The sequence below is a fragment of the Stomoxys calcitrans genome, chromosome 5 (assembly GCF_963082655.1).
Source record: "Stomoxys calcitrans chromosome 5, idStoCalc2.1, whole genome shotgun sequence".
Classification (NCBI taxonomy): domain Eukaryota; kingdom Metazoa; phylum Arthropoda; class Insecta; order Diptera; family Muscidae; genus Stomoxys; species Stomoxys calcitrans.
The window spans coordinates 114,032,474-114,055,381 of record NC_081556.1 but is presented as its reverse complement, the minus strand read 5'-3'; the positions used below and the strand labels follow the sequence as shown (position 1 = coordinate 114,055,381).

Here is a 22,908-nt window from a genome sequence, read left to right as displayed (position 1 = left end):
GGTGATTATTATCATCATCTATTTGATGATGATGATTATCATCATAATCATCACCATCTATTCAATGATAATGATCATTATAATCATGTTATTATTACAAAGAAGGCCAAAGAGTTTTGTTTAGACGCGAATGGAAATACACTTAGAAAATTAAATGAGGCAAAAAGGCTGGCAAATACGTGATGTGTTTAGTACATTCGTTTCAGTAAAAATCAAAATTTTTTATGCATGCTCTTTGGAAAATGCAAAAATTGGGTCATAAGAGATTTGAAACAACTCTTCTATATCTATTATATAAAAATCAAATTGATGCTCTGTCTTTGTTTCACAGATGGTAGAGTTTGAGTCCCCGGTGAAAATGGGGTACTAAATTTGTTGATATACGAAGGGGCGGCGGACCCTCCCCCTTACCTTAATTTTTAAAAACGCCAGATCTCGGAGATGTGAGCATTGATTCTGGCGAAATTGTGACCGCCACCTTATGGTACCCCAAAAATAAGAAATTGGCGTACAATTTTGGGGTTAAATAACATGGGGGGACGCCCCATCCCAAAACCCACCCGAGCGGACATGTTTACCAATTGGGACAATATGGGTATCAAATGAAAGGTATTTAAGAGAGTAGAGTACGAACATGGTATACAAATTTCATCCTAAGTGTACAAAATTGTTTGATATACGAAGGGGGGGCGGACCCTCCCCCTTACCTTAATTTTCAAAAACGCCCGATCTCGGAGATCGGTGCATCGATTAAACGAATTTTTGTACGCCAACTTATGGTACCCCAAAAACAAGAAATTTGTATAAAAATTTTGCGTTAAATAACCTGGGGGGACGCCCCATCCCAAAACCCACCCGAGCGGACATGTTTATCGATTGGGACAATATGGGTATCAAACGAAAGGTATTTAAGAGTAGAGTACGAACCTGGTATATACATTTCGCCCTAAGAGTTCGGGAGGTCCTCCACCGCCAAAAAATCTCCCAACAGGACACTTACACCACTTTGGGCAATATGGATATCATATGAAAGGTATTAAAAAGTGGAGTACAAATTTGAAATAAAAATGTATTCCTTGATGTCTGTGGTGCCTTCCCATCCCCCAAAATCCCTCAACAGGACATATTTACCGATTGCGACAATATGGGTATCGAATGAAAGGTATTTGGAAGTTGAGTACATATCTGTTATAAGAATTTAATCCAACGTGTCTATGGGGCCTCGCCAACCTTAAAAAGCCCAAAGACAGGCATGAATGTCCAAAATCATAGAAAGGGGTATCAATGAAAGTTCTTTAGGAGTTAGGAGCCTAAGACCGGCCTTTTTAATAACGCCAAGAGAGAGAGCACGTCAGAGGGCTGGGACGAGTATCGCGATGTCCTTGGCAAGTTCAGGAAGGAGACGAGGAAGGCGAAGAGGAATTCATGGGCTATATTCTGTGGGGAATTGCAAAAGCACTAGTTAGGCATCTAGGTTGCGCAAAGTGCTCTTGAAGAATCCCATCACGCCTAGCTCCCTAAATAAGGAGGGCGGGACTTACACTGATAGTGGCCAGGAGACGGTGGAACTTTTGATAGAGGCTCCTTTCCCAGGTAGCCAGAAAGAGGTCGACGATCAAGATAACGCAATACCTGCTTATGTGGCTCTAAGGGATGACCTCTTCAGCGACATCGATGACTGGGAGAAGATAGCATGGGCGATCCGCACTTTCCAACCATTTAAGTCGTCCGGACCTGACGGAATTATCCCGGCACTGCTGCAAGAGTCCCTTGGAGCCACCCTGCCCTGACTTCAGGGGATCTTCCGAGCGAGCCTGCCATAATCCTACATACCTAGTGCATAGAGGGAAGTCAAGGGGGTCTTTATCCCCAATGCGGGAAGAATAAACATAAACACAGTACGATGAAGGATTATAAGCCCATTAGTCTGTCATAGTTTTTGATGAAAACATTGGAAAAACGCATTGACCTGAAGGTGAGAGGGGAATGACGCCGGAAAACTTCAGTGGGGCACAACACGCATATCTCAAAGCCAGGTCAGTGCAGACGGCCCTTTACGAGGTGGTACAGAAGGCCGAGACATCTCTCCGACAGAAGGAGTATACTTTGGCGGCCTTCTTGGATATTGAGGGGGCCTTTAAAAAAGTGGAGATAGGAGCGATAGTCGCCGCACGGGGATTCACCCCTTAATCTCCCAGCGGACCAATAATATGCTTTATGGCAGGATTATGAATGCGAACCTGGGAGATAGTGTGGTCAGAAGGCGGGTGACCAGAGGATGGCCCCAATAAGGGGTGTTCTCGCCGATTCTATGGATCCTTGGGATTAATGAAATCCTGATGGATTTCGGTAGAGACGGCACGAGGATTATCGCGGGATGACGTCGTGCTGCTGGTTCGAGGCAAGTTTTTGTCGGCTATGAGCGCGATCATGGAAGGGTCTCTGAGGAGGTTGTCGCGATGGGCTACCAGAAATGGGTTGAGGACCAAACCAGGGAAGACGAAGCTGGTGCTCTTCACGTGTAGATTCAGATATCAGAGTTCAGACTCCCGTTCTTGGACGGGGTCACCCAACGGCTGTCGAAGGAGGTGAAGCACCTTGGCATAGTCCTCGATTCTTAACTATCCTGGAAGAGGAACACCATGGAAAGAAGCCGTAAGGCACTAGGGGGTAACTCCCAAGATGATTTATTGGATGTATACGGCGTTGGGGTCACAGGGGCACTTAGATCCGCACCGCAGGCAGGCCTGGAGGCGATGCTGGATATGCAGCCCATTGAGGTCTACATTCGGAACTGCGCAAGCAAGGGACTGGCCTGCGTTGGGGTCACAGGGGCACTGAGATCCGCACTGCAGGCAGGTCTAGAGGCGATGCTGGATATGCAGCCCATTGAGGTCTACATTCGGAACTGCGCAAGCAAGGTCGCGCCTAGGCTGAGAAAGCTCGGCGTGCTGAAGGTGGATGGTTGCGGCCACAGTTCAATTCTGGGTGTTATGGATGCGAAGGATAGACTGAGGAGGATTTCCGACTACCTGGCACCAGTGTCGACTGGAGTGAGGGCATTCGCGATACGATTTCCTGAGAGGGACCTATGGAGGACGAATGCTGTCTTGAGGAGGATGAGACCTCGATCTACACAGATGGCTCCAAGATGGAGTCAGGGACTTGAGGAGAATGAAACCTCGATCTACATAGAGATCACATCCTTCCTGTCCCTGAGTCCAAGATGGAGTCAGGGACTGGATTGGGGGTCTACTCTGATGCACTCAACATCAGTATGTTTCTGAGACCAGCGGACGAGTGTACGGTCTTTCTGGCAGAGGTCTGTGCCATTACAGTAGCCGCAATAGAAATTTTGGTAAGGGATTTACCGCCCTCAGGATTTATATGGACAGTATGGCGGCGCTTAAGGCCTTAGGGTCGAGGATGGTGAGGTCGAAATGCGTGGCTGATTGTTTGGCCTTCCTGGATAGGCTCCGGGCCCACGATGTGACGTTGACAAAGGTTCCTGGGCATGAGGGGATTCCAGAAAATGAGAGGACGGACGAGTGCGCCAGAAGGGTTTCGTCAGCGCCGGGTGGACCAGTCACCGGTCTTGCCTATGTGCCATATGTCAAGCTATTGAAAAAAGAAGAGGGGAAGGCCAAAGCGGCGTTGGAGGCGAGGTGGGACGAACTGCAAAGGCGCTATGGGCGGTCATCGACCGGAGGAGGACGAGGGAGTTGCTAGCGTTCAACAAGAGGTCGAAGAGGTTTCCTATTGGATACCTGAGACGACACTTGAGACCGACTGCGAGGCACTGCTGCCTGCGGCACAGTCTTGGATTGACGGAGCCCTAGTATTGCCATCTGGAAGATCATGGTACATGGATAGATCAAAACTAGGGGACGGAGTGGATTTGTGGGGTCTACCTTGAGAACCCAGGGACTGAGATCTGTTTAGATTGCCTGACCATAATACGGTCCTGCAGGTGGAGATCCGGGCGATCACGGAATGCGGAAGTGGTGTTGTGTTTACGCGAGGACGTCGAGTACGAAAATCTTTACGGACAATAAAATGGTCATAAGGGCAATTGCAACCAGGAAGGCAAGGTCACAAACAGTCTTGGAATGTAAGAAGGAAGTTATCGCCTTTTCTAAGGATGGCACGATCCGCATCATTTGGGTGCGGGGCCTTAGCGGAGTAACTGAAAATCAGAAAGCAGACGATTTGGCAGTGAAGGCCAGAGAACTTCCGTCAATAAACCTGGTTAACCCAAAGCCTTTCGGATCGACGAAGTCCGAGTTAAGAGCATGGGCGACGAATACACTGCAACCCTGTGGAACAGGGAAACGGCCGGTAGGACTGTGAAACTCTATGGAGAGATCCAGATCGTGAGAAGACGAATATTTTATTGAAAGGAAGTAAGAAGGAGGTTACCATGGCTTTCGGTATCATAACTTATGTAAAGTCGGTGCGGCATATGATAGCATGTTTAGGGCAATTTGGGGAAGATGACGAGATGTTGAAGCATTTTCTGTGTCATTGCCTGTCTAACAGATACCGGCACTAAGGTCGGGACCCAATACCGGACATGAACCATCATCGTAAAAATCTAAGATGATCTAGCCACGTCCGTCCGTCTGTCCATCTGTCAGTTGAAATCACGCTACAGTCTTTAAAAATAGATATATTGAGCTGAAACTTTGCACAGATTCTTTTCTTTTGTCCTTAAGCAGGTTAATTTCGAAGGTGGGCTATATCGGACTATATCTTGATATAGCCCCCATATAGACCGATCCTCCGATTAAGGGTCTAAATCCCATAAATGACACATTTATTTTTCGATTTTGCTGAAATTTGGTATAGTGAGTTGTGTTTGGCCACTCGAAATCCTTCTTCAGTTTGGTCCATATTGGTCTCGATTTGGATATGTCTGCCATATAGACCGATCTCTCGATTTAAGGTTTTGAGCTCATAAAAGGCGCATTTATTGTCCAATATCGCCGAAATTTGGGACAGTGCGTTGTGTTAGACCCTTCGACATCTCTCTGTAATTTGACCCAGATCGGTCCAGATTTGGATATATCTGCCATATAGACCGATCTCTCGATTTAAGGTTTTGGGCCCATAAAACGCGCATTTATTATCCGATGTCGCCGAAATTTGGCGCAGGGAGTTGTGTTAGGGCTTTCGACATCCTTCTTCGATTTGGGTCAGATCGGTCCAGATTTTAATATTGCTGCTATATAGACCGATCTCTCGATTTAAGATTTTGGGTCCATACGGGCATTTATTATCTGATGTTGCCGAAATTTGGGACAGTGAGTTTTGTTAGGCTTTCAGACATCTTTCTCCAATATGGCCCAGATCGGTCCAGACTTGAATATAGCTGCCATATAGACCGATCTTGTGATTCAAGGTTTTGGGCCCATAAAATGCGCATTTATTGTCCGATTTCGCCGATATTTGGGACAGTGAGTTGTGTTAGGCCCTTTGACATATTTCTGCGTTCTGGCTCAGATCGGTCCAGATTTGGATATAGCTGCCATATAGACCGATCTCTCGATTTAAGATTTTAGGCCCATAAGAGGCGCATTTAATGTCCGATTTCGCCGAAATTTGGGACAGTGAGTTGTGTTAGGCTCTCCGACATCTTTCTGCAATATGGCCCAGATCGGTCCAGATTTGAATATAGCTGCCATATAAACCGATCTCTCGATTTAAGGTTCTCGGCCCATAAAAGGCACATTTATTCTCCGATTTCGCCGAAATTTGGGACAGTGAGTTGTGTTATGCTCTCCGACATCTTTCTGCAATATGACCCAGATCGGTTCAGATTTGGATATAACTGCCATGTAGACCGATCTCTCGCTTTAATGTTTTAGACCCATAACAGGCCCATTTTATGTCCGATTTCGCCGAAATATGGAACAGTGAGTTATGTTAGGCTCTTCGACATCCTTCTTTAATTTGGCTCAGATCGGTCCAGATTTGGATATAGGTGCCACATAGACCGATTTCTCGATTTAAGGTTTTGGTCCTATAAATGGCGCATGATCTAAATCGCTTTTTTTCCTTATATAACCCCCATATAGACCGGTATCAGAATTGTAGACGCATTGTGTTCATTTATTTTAAATAAAATCGTTAAGGATCAATAAATAATGAAATTTAAATGAAATGAATTATGTGTTTTTTAATACATGTCCCAATGGCAAGATATAAAGTAAACAACAAATGGTTCTATGAAATGAGAGATTAAAATAAACTGAAAAAAAATCCCCTTTTTGTAAAATTGCAATTCAATTAAAGCCGCACTTTGAAAGACCATAAAGGATTCGCTTTCAAGTGGAATTAATTTAACGCACATTGTTTTGGATTCTCTTGCTGCTTGCTGCCATTCATTGTGTATTCAGTTTAAAGCAAACAATTCATTCACTATTAAAGTACGCATTTTTCAAGGTCAATTTCATAGATACACACACTCTCGTGTGTTTGCCAGTGTGTGTGTGTCGAGCGTAATAGTTTTTTCCTTTATCTCTTTTTTATTTGCTTTTGTATTATTACGCTTTTGTTTTGGTGTCTATATACAGCGGAGAGCGCTTTTTTGTTGTTGTTCTGCCTTTATTTCACTTTTCAATTACAAAACACAAAAATGCACAACAGAGATAATGTAATGCCATATTTGCATTTAAATCATCAACTCGCTTTGTTTCTGTCACTTCATTGGTTTGTCTTCGATAACTAAGAAATCAAATATATATGTGTCTGTGCTAATGGGCATTTTGTGGGCTTAGCAACATGTTGCCGAGTTAAGATGTTGCGAAGCGTTGTTATTTAAACTCGTGCGTACACACACACAACGATTGTTGCTCCGCGCTAATTTGATGCAAAAGGATATTTTTTAGGAAAGGAGAGACAGAGATGTTTGGCATAAGATAGTTTTTCTATTTTTTTATTAGAAAAATCATTCATTTTTTTTTTTACTAGAGGTTTTTGAACATTTTCATTTTGGTTTTCAAACCCTCCAATGATTGGCAAATCTACTGGGCTGCACTTATTTATTTATTAGGTGTCACACATGGTTGATAAGAGAGACTGATCATTGGGTACCTGGTTACCGAGTCGTTTTGTTCACAATGTCGAGTAGTCAGTCAGCTAAACATGAGGTTTTACTTATGCCAAAAGAGGATATAAGCTTCCTTTTCCATTTGGATCTTCACCTAACCAGACGCGCTAAAGATAATGAAAAGTTTGCTCGACCTCGTATTTTAATCTGTCGAAATCCAGTGTTAAAAGTTTTAAAATTTTTTTAAAAGTGCTGAATTTCTCCCAAATATTTCTGCCTTGGAATTTTGTGACAGGTATTTTTCGGATTTTTGGCATATAATCGTTATTTTTCCTTAAGGGCTACATTTTTCTTCGAAAAGGCAATTACCAGGGGAATTTTCTTTTTATTCGAGATGAAGGTCTACGGAAGTGACTTCTTCCAAGCACCTGGAGCGGCTTGAATAGTGGTTGTTGGAAATACCATTTTGTCAACATTTTTATGGGCGACCAACCTTTAATTGGCACCCTTCCGATTTTTTCCTGGAAATTATTTATAACACTTTTAATTTGGCATCCATAATCAGGAAATTTTTTCTAAAGAACTGGGTAAGCTTCGCTAGAAATTTCGATGCATGTGGGAACAAAGCCTAATATTTTTTTGTTTTCTGCAGGTCAATTATTTTGGTTGTTTTCTATAGAACAATAAAAAAAAAGGGAAGAAAAAAAAAACAGGAAAAAAAAAATACCCCCTTCTTATAGACGTGAGACGATAGCCGAAGCTCCTCAAGAAGGGGGGAATCAAACGTCCGCGGTAACAAAACAGGGGGCAAGGAAAGCAAAAATCTGGTTTCGTCAGACATCACTAAGGCAGAATCAAAACAGCAATTGTCTTTCAACCTCCATTTCGTAACGTCAGCATTAATTCCACATGGAACGCGACAAACCAAACCTAAACGTACAACATTATGAGAAGTTCATCTTTAAACATTTATTAAAGAGAAAATAATTTGAGAAAAATTCAGAAAGAAGAAATCTAAAAACACATTAAAAGAAAAGGAAAAAAATAAGTTGAGATAAAATACTGAAAGTTACATAATTTACATTTAAAGTTATGAATTCGTAAAAATTTAAGAAATATTGTTGAAAAATTTAGGAAACGGATATCCACACAAATTACCCCGACGAGAAAAGAAATTAAAGAATTGGTTTGAAAATATGGTAAAATTGTCGTAAGCAGCATTCGAGAATGATGATAATGAAATTTCTTTATTAATACTGTTTTTAAAAAAATTCCCCATATATAGCCACATACAACATTAAATGTCATCATCAAACATCATTATTTTGAACCGCTGAGGCCTCATCGTCATCGAAATATATGTTTGGGTGAGTGTTAATATGTTTTACTTTTATTTCATTTTTTTTATAAGACAGCAACAAAAAGCATAAGAATGCATAAGAAGGCAGAAACATTGTCACTTACATACTACGTTTTGTGAGTACTCTATTGGAGACCCGAGACCAAAATGTGTTAATTGTTAGTGTACTATCCAGAAAGTCTCCACACAATGTTTCTCCCGTCTCTGTGCAGTGGATTTCATTGATGCTCCCACCATTCAGGTTTCATTTCATTCATCATTCCCGTTTAACGATAGAGCTGAACTCTAGTAAGATTGTTGTTGGTGTGAACATTTTTTTTTCTTTTTCGTTAATTCCATCACATTTCAGTCATTATGGTGATGTTCTAAGAGATTTATTTTTTTCTTCTCTCGTCATTCATAGTTTTTATATTTTAGAATTCATTCATTATTTGTTTTACTAATGCCATTCTAAAGCCCATATTTTTATTTATCTTTATGAATTCTTTGCTTGATCTGCTGGTGTGCCCAGCATACCTATTGACACTCTATTAACATGTTGTATAGGTTGTATTTTCATTATTAAGTAATTGTTTGGAAAATTTTGAAATATCATAAGAAGAAAAAGAAAAAAAAAAAAAAGAAAAAGATTTGATAAAAAAATAGTTAAATTTTTTTTGAATTTTTTTGTTGAAATTTATAAAGTTGCAATTTTTTTTTTTTATGTCAAAACAAAAATTATGATAAGTTATTTTTCTTCATCCTTGTCACATTAATCTTAAATGGGCGGTGATGAAATTTTTGTTAGAGTATATGCTATTTTTAAGTGAAAAAAAAAAAAAAAGAAATAATTATGGTTTGAAATAAAAGAGAGTTTATCTAGATATGGATTGCTAAATTAAATCTATCTCTTGCGTGGGAAAATGAGTTAAACATAATCCTTTTATGGGCCCCTAGAAAGTTATATAGGCGTCACTAGGGAATGGTAGGTGTGGGTAATGAGACGCAAACCCTTTAACATCTTGGGGTTCTTAATCGACATTCTGAGTCCACTTTGTTTTTGTTTATTTTATTATCTCATTGGTTTCCAACAAGGGGCTTTTATTTTGTATTCGTTGGTTACTTTGGTCCATTTAAAATACGTTATGATTTTTCTTAGTTTTTTTTTCGGGAGTCTATAATAAAAATTGTAATGCCACATATGTTATCAGATGGGAGACAAGAACTCCCCCGATCCCGACTGTTTGCTAGCTAATAAATGGCTCCCATCGTTTCTCATCTTTTAGCATTTTCAGAAAGTAGTTCTAAACTCACTTCGGGACAGAATAAAGGTTCTATTACTGGTTGATTCTACCCAGTAGTATTGACTTCTTATTTATAGCGAAAGCTAGAGTACATTACAGAATGGCGCCCAACGTGGGGCCGGGAATTTCCTAAATTTTGGGAATTTTTCGGTTCCGAATCGTAAATTTAATTTTTTTTTTTTTTTTGTAGATTTCACTTAAAGCTTGGCGTGCATAACTCTTGGAAAATTACTTATTCGACAGGAGAATAATGGGTAAACTTTTCTGGAATTTTAGGAATTTGACGTTCGCAGTTCGGGTTGCCTAACCGAAAAACCTTTACCTCATCTTTTCTCTTAGACGATTGTGTGGTGACCACGAGCTATGCAATCCAATAGCAATTTGTGATAGATCTTTTGTATTTTCTTTGGTAGGTGACTTAGTTATCCGCACTAGATTTTTCTGTGATTATAATTTAAATGGCAGAGTGCTATTGATTATCCGGTTGAGTTTAGGAGAGATTCGTTGTAATGTGTGGGAATCCATGCTGGGTGTGTAGCTTATCAAAAGGACATTAAGAACTATCCAGATCCAATTTAGCAATAGACTGGTCATTGTAATCCATTTGGAGTTCATGAATGTCGATTTTTTTTTTTCTATTCTTTTATGTTTATCTCATTTACTTCCAATACGCAAGAAACAGATATATTAGAATTTTGGTTAGATTATACAAAGTAATTTTTCTAAATAAGGGGAAAAATGGTTCTCCAACATTCTCCCTTAGGATCGGAGCAAGATATGGCTCAGGACTTAGCTCAGAATCAGGATCAACCCCAGAGTTTAGTACAGGATCAGGCCTCTAATTTACCTATGTCTCCCAATGTATCACATACTGGTGCAGGGGTTCCTTCGTTCTGTTCACTATGTAATGAGATAATGAACGAAAAGACTCCATGTTTAGTTGTTGGCGAATTGCAATCATTTTTTTCATCAAGGATGTATTGAGGATCACTTGGCTACCGAGGGGGTATGTCCGATTTGTAAATCTTCTTGCAACTTGTCGGAATTACGGTCCATATCGTACCCCATGAAACAGTTTGCAGGTAGAGGACGTGGCAGAGGGGCTATTACGAAACATTATCAGACCAGGAGCCAGGGTCGAGATTTGCAAGGAGCAGATCGCTTGGACGGATTTATTCGTGAGGATACGATGCGGAGGGGTACTGCGCGACAGAAACCTACACCTAAGAAGGTGCCTAAGGCACCTGACTCTTTACCTACTGTGACACCCACTATAGATTATTCAGAGATTAGTAGACTGATTGAATCGAATATTACCAGAGTCCTTCGGGACTTGAATTTGACGAGCCGGGATCCTATGCATTCGGGTTCTCGTTATCCCTATCCCAATGATGATGATGCAAATGTGCCAGTTGATCAGGGTGATGTGGCTCAGCATATCTCCCCGCAGCGCTCTAATAGCAATTTTTCATCAATTAATCATCACACGGATAGGATTACCTCCGTTATTCGGAATTGGGGTTTGACTTTTGATGGTTTGTCCACCATGAATGTTGAGGATTTTTTATATCGGCTACGAATACTGACTAATGACAATTTCAATGGTGATTTCACCATGATTTGCAAACATCTTCCGATTCTCCTAACTGGTAAGGCGCAATCTTGGTTTTGGAGATATCACAAACAGGTTGGTGTTATTACCTGGGATGATTTTTGTGATGCCATAAGGTTTCAGTACAGGGATTTCAAATCGACTTTTGATATTAGGGAGGAGATGAGAAACCGGAAACAGAAACCTGGCGAGTCTTTTGACTCATTTTACGAGGCCATATCCACTATCATGGATAGGCTGCCTACACCATTGTCTGACATGGAGTTGATTGAGATTGTGACACGGAATCTTAGGCCTGATATTCGCCATGAACTGTTGTATGTTCCGGTAAACTCGATACCCCACCTCAGAAGACTTGTGCAGATGAGGGAAAGTCTACTCAATGATGAGTACATGAGACGTAACTTTGCGGCTAGGAACGCCAACGCGATTGCCCCTAGGCGTCAGATATCGGAGATTGAGGTTGAGACAGGGTTCTTTGACAACGACATATCACCCGAAATGGAGGTGAATGCGATGGATACGTCGAATTTTGTGGCTAAGTGCTGGAATTGCGACCAGGCGGGGCATCATTGGCAGGATTGCCTTGAGGATCGTTCGATTTTCTGCTATGGCTGTGGCGCTAAGGACACGTATAAGCCAAAATGCCCTAAGTGTAGTGCTCGACGATCAAAAAACTTCACGAGCCATGTTCCGGAACGGGAACAGGCTTAGCACCGAAATTACCTGGTATTACTTCCTCTTCGGAGAATGACCCGGATTTGACCTTGGATTTGAATATTACAGATGACTTTAGACCTGAGGTGTTACGCAGAGATTTTATTAGAGATGAAAGGCTTGAGGAGAGTGGAAGTGACAGAATTATTTACCCTCGTCTTCCCTATCATGAAAGATGGCGACATTATTGTAGCAAACGAGACGAAATTTTTAGCAGGTTCGAAATTAATGAGATATGTTGCAAGAGGCAGAAGAGGTCCACTTTAAGACTCAGAAAGTTTTATAGAGGTCTGCGAAGATGTTCCAAACTGCTTGTTTCTGCTATCGTGAGTACCCCTAAAGACCATAGGTATTACGCTAGAGTGTCCTTTCTCGATTTTACTGAATACGGATTATTGGACACCGGGGCAAGCATTAGTTGTGTCGGTGCGGATTTCGCTCTTAAGGATTTTTCGAAGTTTAAGAATTTCTCTAGGTGTAGGACCAGGGTGAATACTGCTGACGGAGCCCCACAATCTGTGACTGGCTGGCTTAATGTAGATATTTCTTTTCAGAATAAGACTCGTAACATGAATCTTTTTATTATTCCATCTATATCCCAGAGGTTGATATTGGGAGTTGATTTTTGGAGGAGTTTTGATTTGGTTCCAGACGTCATCAAGTCTGCCGATATTGTTGATAGGTCTTTATTTAACCTTGAACCTTTTGGTACCCCAGGGTTCGTAGAAGATTTTGATGGTCCTTTGGTACTAAAGGACGAGTTCACGGCACCAAGTTGTGTGGAACGCTATTATCCGTTGGACGCAGGACAACGACAGCAGCTTGACGCAGTTATATCTTTGTTCCCTAATTTTGCTAAAGAAGGCCTAGGTAGAACCTCATTAATCGAACACGAAATCGATGTAGGTGATACTAGGCCGATAAAGCAACGTTTTTATCCAGTTTCTCCCGCTGTGGAAAAACTTATATACGGTGAGATAGACCGAATGTTGGCTCTGGGGGTCATTGAGAAGTCATCTTCACCATGGAGATCACCCATGCGTCTTGTTGTTAAACCCAACAAGATTCGCTTATGTCTTGATGCGAGGAGGATTAATTCGGCGACGGTAAAGGATGCGTACCCACTACCATCCATAGAGGGTATTTTTTCTCGTCTGCCTAAGGCCAATTTGATTTCCAAATTGGACCTTAAGGATGCTTATTGGCAGATTGGTCTTACGGAAAAGTCCAAAGCCGTCACAGCGTTCACAGTCCCTGGTAGACCACTTTACCAGTTCGTGGTCATGCCGTTTGGGCTGTGCAACGCACCCCAGACCATGTGTCGGCTTATGGACGAAATAATTCCGTATGATCTGAAGAATTGCGTCTTTGGTTACCTGGATGACCTCATTGTGGTGTCCGAAACTTTTTCAGAACATCTTGGTGTTCTGGTTCGAATCGCTGGACAATTTAGGAAGGCGAATCTCACCCTGAATGTTACGAAAAGCCACTTTTGCGTAACTCGGGTCAAGTACCTTGGCTACGTGATTGGTGATGGCGGAATATCTACTGATCCGGACAAGGTCAGGTCTATCCTTGATTGGCCAGTGCCGAAGAGTATACGACAGGTTAGGGGGTTCTTGGGTCTGGCAGGATGGTACAGGAGATTTATAGAGAATTTCTCCTCTATAGTATTTCCTGTCACAGAAACTCTCTCCAGTAAAAAGAAGTTTGTCTGGACACCTAGTGCTCAGGAGGCTTTTGACAGGATTAAGAATCTGTTGTGTACCGCACCTGTTTTAGTTAATGCTGATTTCTCTCGGAAATTCTATCTCCACTGTGACGCCAGTGACTATGGCATAGGAGCTGTGCTTGTCCAATTGGATGATAATGGTAATGAGAGACCTGTCGCCTTTATGAGTAAGAAACTCAACTCCGCCCAGAGAAATTACAGCGTAACTGAAAGAGAGTGCTTGGCTGCTGTGGAGGCCATTCAAAGATTTCGTTGTTATCTTGAGCTACAAGAATTTGAGGTCATTACTGACCACTCAAGTCTTGTTTGGCTCATGAGACAACCGAATCTTTCGGGCAGACTGGCGAGGTGGGTGCTGAAATTGCAGGCCTTCAGATTCACGGTAAGCCACAGAAAGGGTAAAGAGAATGTCGTGCCTGATGCTCTCTCCCGCATATATTCTGAAGTTGCTGGCTTGGACGGAGATGTACCGGATATTGACCTAAATTCACCGTATTTTGAGAGTGATGAATATAATGCATTGAGGGGGAAGGTCCGGGAGAATCCGGAGAAATATCCTGACATCAAGGTCATCGACCAGTACGTCTATATAAGAACCCAACATTATGACGGGGTGGAGGAGAATGAGGAGAAATGTTGGAGGCTTTGGGTTCCGGAAGGACTCCGAAAGGATCTTATTGCTCGCTATCATGATGTGCCCGTTGCTGCGCATGGAGGAATGTCGAAAACGGTGGATCTTCTGAAACGCTTGTTTTTCTGGCCAGGTCTCGTACCCGATGTACGAAATTTTGTTCGGGGTTGCGATACGTGCAAAGCCACAAAGGCACCAAATTTCATAACGAAACCAGAAATGGGGAACCAGCCTCGATCAGATAGGCCTTTTCAAAGGCTGTATGTGGATTTGCTTGGCCCATATCCTCGCAGTAAATCGGGGAATATTGGCATTTTAATAGTGTTGGACCACCTGTCCAAATTTCATTGGCTGCAACCTCTTCGCAAGTTTACCTCGAAAGCCATACAGGACTTTTTGGAGAAGCAAGTCTTTCATTGCTACGGTATTCCAGAAGTCATTATAAGCGATAATGGCTCTCAATTTAAGGCGAACGATATAAACGCCTTCCTTACTTCCCTAGGAATTCGTCACATATATACGGCATTGTATTCGCCTCAGAGCAATGCATCAGAAAGGGTCAATCGTTCCATATTGGCAGGTATCAGATCATATTTGAAGGAGGATCACACCAGGTGGGATGAGCATCTGAGTGCTTTGAGCTGTGCACTCAGAAATGCTAGACATGAGACGATCAGGACATCACCATATCATGTGCTTTTTGGCATGGATATGATTACCCATGGGACTGAGTACGATGTTTTGAGAGGCATTAAGATGCTTGATGAGCCAGGTTACCATTTGTCTAGAGATGATAGCCTTCAACTAATTCGCAAGGATATACAAAGGCACATGAAGGATGCATACGACAGGAATCAGAGCCGCTATAATTTGCGTACCAGGACAGCAAACTTTACTATAGGTCAAGAGGTACTGCGTCGGAATTTTGTTCAAAGCAGCGTAGAAAAGCGTTTTAATGCCAAATTTGCCCCTTTATTTGTCAAGGCTCGAGTTAGAGAGAAATGTGGCAATCACTATTATGTTTTGGAAGACCTAAATGGTAAACTGGTTGGGACATTCCACTCTAAAGATATCCGATTGTGATAGGCATTTTATTTTCTGATTCAGGGTTGCTTTTAATAAATATGTCTTTCTCTGGCTAATCTGCTTCTTCAATGAGGCATATTATCCAGTTTTGTAATGCCATATTTGCATTTAAATCATCAACTCGCTTTGTTTCTGTCACTTCATTGGTTTGTCTTCGATAACTAAGAAATCAAATATATATGTGTCTGTGCTAATGGGCATTTTGTGGGCTTAGCAACATGTTGCCGAGTTAAGATGTTGCGAAGCGTTGTTATTTAAACTCGTGCGTACACACACACAACGATTGTTGCTCCGCGCTAATTTGATGCAAAAGGATATTTTTTAGGAAAGGAGAGACAGAGATGTTTGGCATAAGATAGTTTTTCTATTTTTTTATTAGAAAAATCATTCATTTTTTTTTTTACTAGAGGTTTTTGAACATTTTCATTTTGGTTTTCAAACCCTCCAATGATTGGCAAATCTACTGGGCTGCACTTATTTATTTATTAGGTGTCACACATGGTTGATAAGAGAGACTGATCATTGGGTACCTGGTTACCGAGTCGTTTTGTTCACAATGTCGAGTAGTCAGTCAGCTAAACATGAGGTTTTACTTATGCCAAAAGAGGATATAAGCTTCCTTTTCCATTTGGATCTTCACCTAACCAGACGCGCTAAAGATAATGAAAAGTTTGCTCGACCTCGTATTTTAATCTGTCGAAATCCAGTGTTAAAAGTTTTAAAATTTTTTTAAAAGTGCTGAATTTCTCCCAAATATTTCTGCCTTGGAATTTTGTGACAGGTATTTTTCGGATTTTTGGCATATAATCGTTATTTTTCCTTAAGGGCTACATTTTTCTTCGAAAAGGCAATTACCAGGGGAATTTTCTTTTTATTCGAGATGAAGGTCTACGGAAGTGACTTCTTCCAAGCACCTGGAGCGGCTTGAATAGTGGTTGTTGGAAATACCATTTTGTCAACATTTTTATGGGCGACCAACCTTTAATTGGCACCCTTCCGATTTTTTCCTGGAAATTATTTATAACACTTTTAATTTGGCATCCATAATCAGGAAATTTTTTCTAAAGAACTGGGTAAGCTTCGCTAGAAATTTCGATGCATGTGGGAACAAAGCCTAATATTTTTTTGTTTTCTGCAGGTCAATTATTTTGGTTGTTTTCTATAGAACAATAAAAAAAAAGGGAAGAAAAAAAAAACAGGAAAAAAAAAATACCCCCTTCTTATAGACGTGAGACGATAGCCGAAGCTCCTCAAGAAGGGGGGAATCAAACGTCCGCGGTAACAAAACAGGGGGCAAGGAAAGCAAAAATCTGGTTTCGTCAGACATCACTAAGGCAGAATCAAAACAGCAATTGTCTTTCAACCTCCATTTCGTAACGTCAGCATTAATTCCACATGGAACGCGACAAACCAAACCTAAACGTACAACATTATGAGAAGTTCATCTTTAAACATTTATTAAAGAGAAAATAATTTGAGAAAAATTCAGAAAGAAGAAATCTAAAAACACATTAAAAGAAAAGGAAAAAAATAAGTTGAGATAAAATACTGAAAGTTACATAATTTACATTTAAAGTTATGAATTCGTAAAAATTTAAGAAATATTGTTGAAAAATTTAGGAAACGGATATCCACACAAATTACCCCGACGAGAAAAGAAATTAAAGAATTGGTTTGAAAATATGGTAAAATTGTCGTAAGCAGCATTCGAGAATGATGATAATGAAATTTCTTTATTAATACTGTTTTTAAAAAAATTCCCCATATATAGCCACATACAACATTAAATGTCATCATCAAACATCATTATTTTGAACCGCTGAGGCCTCATCGTCATCGAAATATATGTTTGGGTGAGTGTTAATATGTTTTACTTTTATTTCATTTTTTTTATAAGACAGCAACAAAAAGCATAAGAATGCATAAGAAGGCAGAAACATTGTCACTTACATACTACGTTTTGTGAGTACTCTATTGGAGACCCGAGACCAAAATGTGTTAATTGTTAGTGTACTATCCAGAAAGTCTCCACACAATGTTTCTCCCGTCTCTGTGCAGTGGATTTCATTGATGCTCCCACCATTCAGGTTTCATTTCATTCATCATTCCCGTTTAACGATAGAGCTGAACTCTAGTAAGATTGTTGTTGGTGTGAACATTTTTTTTTCTTTTTCGTTAATTCCATCACATTTCAGTCATTATGGTGATGTTCTAAGAGATTTATTTTTTTCTTCTCTCGTCATTCATAGTTTTTATATTTTAGAATTCATTCATTATTTGTTTTACTAATGCCATTCTAAAGCCCATATTTTTATTTATCTTTATGAATTCTTTGCTTGATCTGCTGGTGTGCCCAGCATACCTATTGACACTCTATTAACATGTTGTATAGGTTGTATTTTCATTATTAAGTAATTGTTTGGAAAATTTTGAAATATCATAAGAAGAAAAAGAAAAAAAAAAAAAAGAAAAAGATTTGATAAAAAAATAGTTAAATTTTTTTTGAATTTTTTTGTTGAAATTTATAAAGTTGCAATTTTTTTTTTTTATGTCAAAACAAAAATTATGATAAGTTATTTTTCTTCATCCTTGTCACATTAATCTTAAATGGGCGGTGATGAAATTTTTGTTAGAGTATATGCTATTTTTAAGTGAAAAAAAAAAAAAAAGAAATAATTATGGTTTGAAATAAAAGAGAGTTTATCTAGATATGGATTGCTAAATTAAATCTATCTCTTGCGTGGGAAAATGAGTTAAACATAATCCTTTTATGGGCCCCTAGAAAGTTATATAGGCGTCACTAGGGAATGGTAGGTGTGGGTAATGAGACGCAAATCCTTTAACATCTTGGGGTTCTTAATCGACATTCTGAGTCCACTTTGTTTTTGTTTATTTTATTATCTCATTGGTTTCCAACAAGGGGCTTTTATTTTGTATTCGTTGGTTACTTTGGTCCATTTAAAATACGTTATGATTTTTCTTAGTTTTTTTTTCGGGAGTCTATAATAAAAATTGTAATGCCACATATGTTATCAGATGGGAGACAAGAACTCCCCCGATCCCGACTGTTTGCTAGCTAATAAATGGCTCCCATCGTTTCTCATCTTTTAGCATTTTCAGAAAGTAGTTCTAAACTCACTTCGGGACAGAATAAAGGTTCTATTACTGGTTGATTCTACCCAGTAGTATTGACTTCTTATTTATAGCGAAAGCTAGAGTACATTACAATAAAGACAGAGATACACAGATATGGCTGAGCGGATATAGATACGGATACAGCCAGACACAGCAAACGATACAGATACAAATTCCGATATTGGATACAATCATTACGCGCAATATTTTTTTCGCATGAAAACCAGCCATTAAAACGGGCTGAGAATGAACAAAACGAATGAAAAATACATTGATTAAAAGTTTGAGAAAAAAAAAAACAGGATACGAATGCTTAAAGCAAATTTAAAGTGTGGATAGTTAAAAATAGCTGCGATTTCTTTAACTCTATTAACTGCAGAGAGAGAGAGTGAAAAGAAGTTGGTTTACATTAGTAAATGATAATGTGTGGAGTGGTGCTCTAAAGACAAAATTTCCATGAAATTTTCTCTAAAGACAAAATTTCCATGAAATTTTCTCTAAAGACAAAATTTCCATGAAATTTTCTCTAAAGACAAAATTTCCATGAAATTTTCTCTAAAGACAAAATTTCCATGAAATTTTCTCTAAAGACAAAATTTCCATGAAATTTTCTCTAAAGACAAAATTTCCATGAAATTTTCTCTAAAGACAAAATTTCCATGAAATTTTCTCTAAAGACAAAATTTCCATGAAATTTTCTCTAAAGACAAAATTTCCATGAAATTTTTTCTAAAGACAAAATTTCCATGAAATTTTCTCTAAAAACAAAATTTCCATGAAATTTTCTCTAAAGACTAAATTTCCATGAAACTTTCTCTAAAGACAAAATTTCCATGAAATTTTCTCTAAAGACAAAATTTCCATGAAATTTTCTCTAAAGACAAAATTTCCATGAAATTTTCTCTAAAGACAAAATTTCTATGAAATTTTCTCTAAAGACAGAATTTCCATGAAATTTTCTCTAAAGACAAAATTTCCATGAAATTTTCTCTAAAGACAAGAAAATTTCCATGAAATTTTCTCTAAAGACAAGAAAATTTCCATGAAATTTTCTCTAAAGACAAAATTTCCATGAAATTTTCTCTAAAGACAAAATTTTCTCTAAAGACAAAATTTTCTCTAAAGACAAAATTTCCATGAAATTTTCTTTAAAGACAAAATTTCCATGAAATTTTCTTTAAAGACAAAATTTCCATGAAATTTTCTCTAAAGACAAAATTTCCATGAAATTTTCTCTAAAGACAAAATTTCCATGAAATTTTCTCTAAAGACAAAATTTCCATGAAATTTTCTCTTAAGACAAAACTTCTCTAAATTTTTGTGTTAGTGTCGTACTAACATCGTAGACACATTTTCGCAGTATATTTGGTAAAAGTACGCCCTACATATGTATGGCCCTTAGAGCCCTCACACCTAATATGACCGATGAGTTATTCTACGCAAATGGTGTGTGTTGTGATCTCTGGCTTTCCTTTTCCATTGCAAAGATCTCCGTTCATTGAGTTCGCCTCGGGAGAGAGACGAACGGGAAATTGTGGAATCGGATGATCTACGCTCTAGCAGGCAAAAAAAACTTGAGAATGAAAACTTGTCTAGTGTTCGAAGCCATCAATACGATTTCCAACAGATACACGGAAGCATGTGCACCATGGAAGAAGTGTAATTGTCGCAAAAAAAAATCTTTCATTACACGAAAACACATGCATTGGGAAAAGTACAGCTAATAGACAGGGTTGTCGAGTATGGTATTTGTATCATAGAGGCGTTTTCGCAATAAATACAATTCAAATATAACATACAAACGTACAGACCGTGAAGCCATCACACCTAATATGGTTGAAAAGTCTTCTAGCCAAAGACGAAACGCGGACCATGCTGGTTGGTGTTTTACGATCTCTGGCATTCCTTTTCCATTTGCAAAGAAATCTCCGATCATTGAGGTTGTCTCGAAAGAGAAACAAACAGAAAATGTTTGCTGTTTTAGCAAAATATTACTGCTGCCCCATTTTCGGCAGTCTTTCTACTGTTTCTGCAAAGTTCCTACCGTTGAACCATCCAAAAAGCTTTAAAAAGTCCAACAATTAATATTCATATCCGCTAAAACAAAGAAATGAGACCAAAAGTGGGACTCCTTCGGACTGCTAGTGCGGGACACACACACAGAACTTCATCGATGTCCTCACAGCTTCGGCAAAAGTCGTTGCTAGCAACCTTCAGTTTATCAGCATGTTTTTCGATTAAACAGTGACCTGTCATGACGGACAGAAAGACTGAGATGTCTGTTCCAGCCACTGACTACAAAGCGGTAGACCTCTTCAAGTCTAGATTAGGCCACATAGTTTTGGAATGCTCACAGCCCCCTCTTTGTGACCATCTATCATTCGTTGTCTTTCGGGCCTAATCCTGAAAACTTAGCTTACATTTCACTAGAGGCATACCCACAGATTCCAGTTTCCCTGGCATGTGTAAGGTAGTTCCTAGTCTCACAAACTCGTCCGCTTTATCTCTGTGGCCCGGCTCCCAGAATAGGTGAATTTTGAGCTCTTCTGCCATCTCGTTGCAAAAACCTACCTCGATAGTCGAGGTAGGTTTTTGCATTCAGAAATACGTTCCCCAGGGATTTGATGGATGCCTGGCTCTCTGAGACGATATTTATGCCAGTTGTCGTTAAAACATTATGTCTTAGCCATTCCCCCACTTACTTAATCGCAAGGATCTCCGCTAGATACACACTGCAGTGGTCGATATGACCTGTCCTAGTTATTCAGAGTACACCCCAAAGCCCACCTGATCGTCTAGTTTGGAACCATCCGTATAGAAGTCATTGAAACTTCTATTACCAGGGATATTGTAGTGGGTTCTATCAGGAATAGTAGTGCAAAACTTTTTATCGAAATGCAGCACAGGCAGGGTGTAATCCACACTTCCTGGAACATGGGGCATGGTATCACGGATAACAAAGTGTCCGTAGCCGCCACATTACCAAATAGGAGGTTCCTTTAGCTTCACAGCAGTGGTCGCAGCAATTTGTCTAGCCATAAAGTCCATAGGCATTGGGTGTAGCATTAAATTCAGTGCATCAGATGGTGGCATCGTCAGCGCAGTTTTGATGCACAAACAAACCATCTTTTTGATCCATCTGAGTATTGAACAGTGGGTGGATTTTTAAAGTGCCGTCCATCAATTCACAACACCATATAGCATTATAGGGCTGAAAACTGCAGCATATATCCATGTATATCCATGGCGGTTGGTATCCGAATTTCGGTACGGTCGAACTTAGGACGTTTTTGCTTGTCTAACCTCACCTTTCTCTTTTCTTCATTCGGCGTTAAAGATGTCCCAGTTTTATGGCGTCCCTACACATGCTACCAGTTGGCCCACTTACTTCTCATAAATGTGCGCCCACTAAGGTCCCTATGTGTCCCGTTATTATGCTGAACGTCATACTTACTTCTTACTTCTCCTCAATATTAACCTCGTTTTTTTTTTTTCAAAATTTGGATTCCTCTATAGCACTTTCGTCGTTCTGCCCACCGTTGTTGCCCTCGCTCTAACTCCGATTGCATCATCTTCTATTCACCAAGTTAACCGCCTTCTGGACTTACAGCAAAGTCAACAGGCTTCCCATTTAGCCTTACCTAAGGCTAGTGTCACAAACGATGCGAATCGCGGTTGTTAAGGGAAGGCGTTAATTTCCCTCTTAATTTTGAAGACCTCCCGTGACCGTGTCGGAAACATATCTCAGTCCTTGGGCCATTGAAATTTGCCATCACCAGATGTCACTGTCAAAGTTTCGTCAATTCAAGACTGTGGCGCTGCCAACATTGTCTCGCACCCAACGTCAAGTGTTATCTCAGGCATCCGATCCAAAGTTCCACTGACCGATTCTTGTATCCTATCGTCGCCTGGATTATTCTGCGATGGTATGAGCCTCCCATCGTCTTAAGTCTTATAGCCGCGTAGAGTGGCTGCCTCATACTTTTTCTGTGTGTCTGTAAATAACAAATTTGCTCATGAACATTCCGTTAAAGAACAGGGTCAAACTTCTTACATATCAATGAGTGCTGTTCGCCGCCTTTTTACAGCCGAGTCCGAACGGCGTGCCGCAGTGCAACACTTCTTTGGGTAGAAGTTATTACATGTCATAATATCTCACAAATGTTGCTAGCACTTGGAGGGGAAACGACAGCTGAAAATGTTTCTTCTGGTCTTCTTGCCAAGATTCGAACCTAGGCGTTCAGTGTCATAGACGGACATGCTTACCTCTGCGCTACGGTGGCCTTCCATATCAACGCTGG

At 40.0% G+C, this 22,908-nt stretch overlaps 1 protein-coding gene across 1 annotated transcript in view; it reads left to right on the top strand.

The window, feature by feature from the left end:
- LOC106091788 (RING finger protein nhl-1) overlaps window positions 1-22,908 on the top strand; it is a 281,737-nt gene that overhangs the window by 46,039 nt on the left and 212,790 nt on the right. The gene's annotated exons all lie outside the window — the stretch shown is intronic.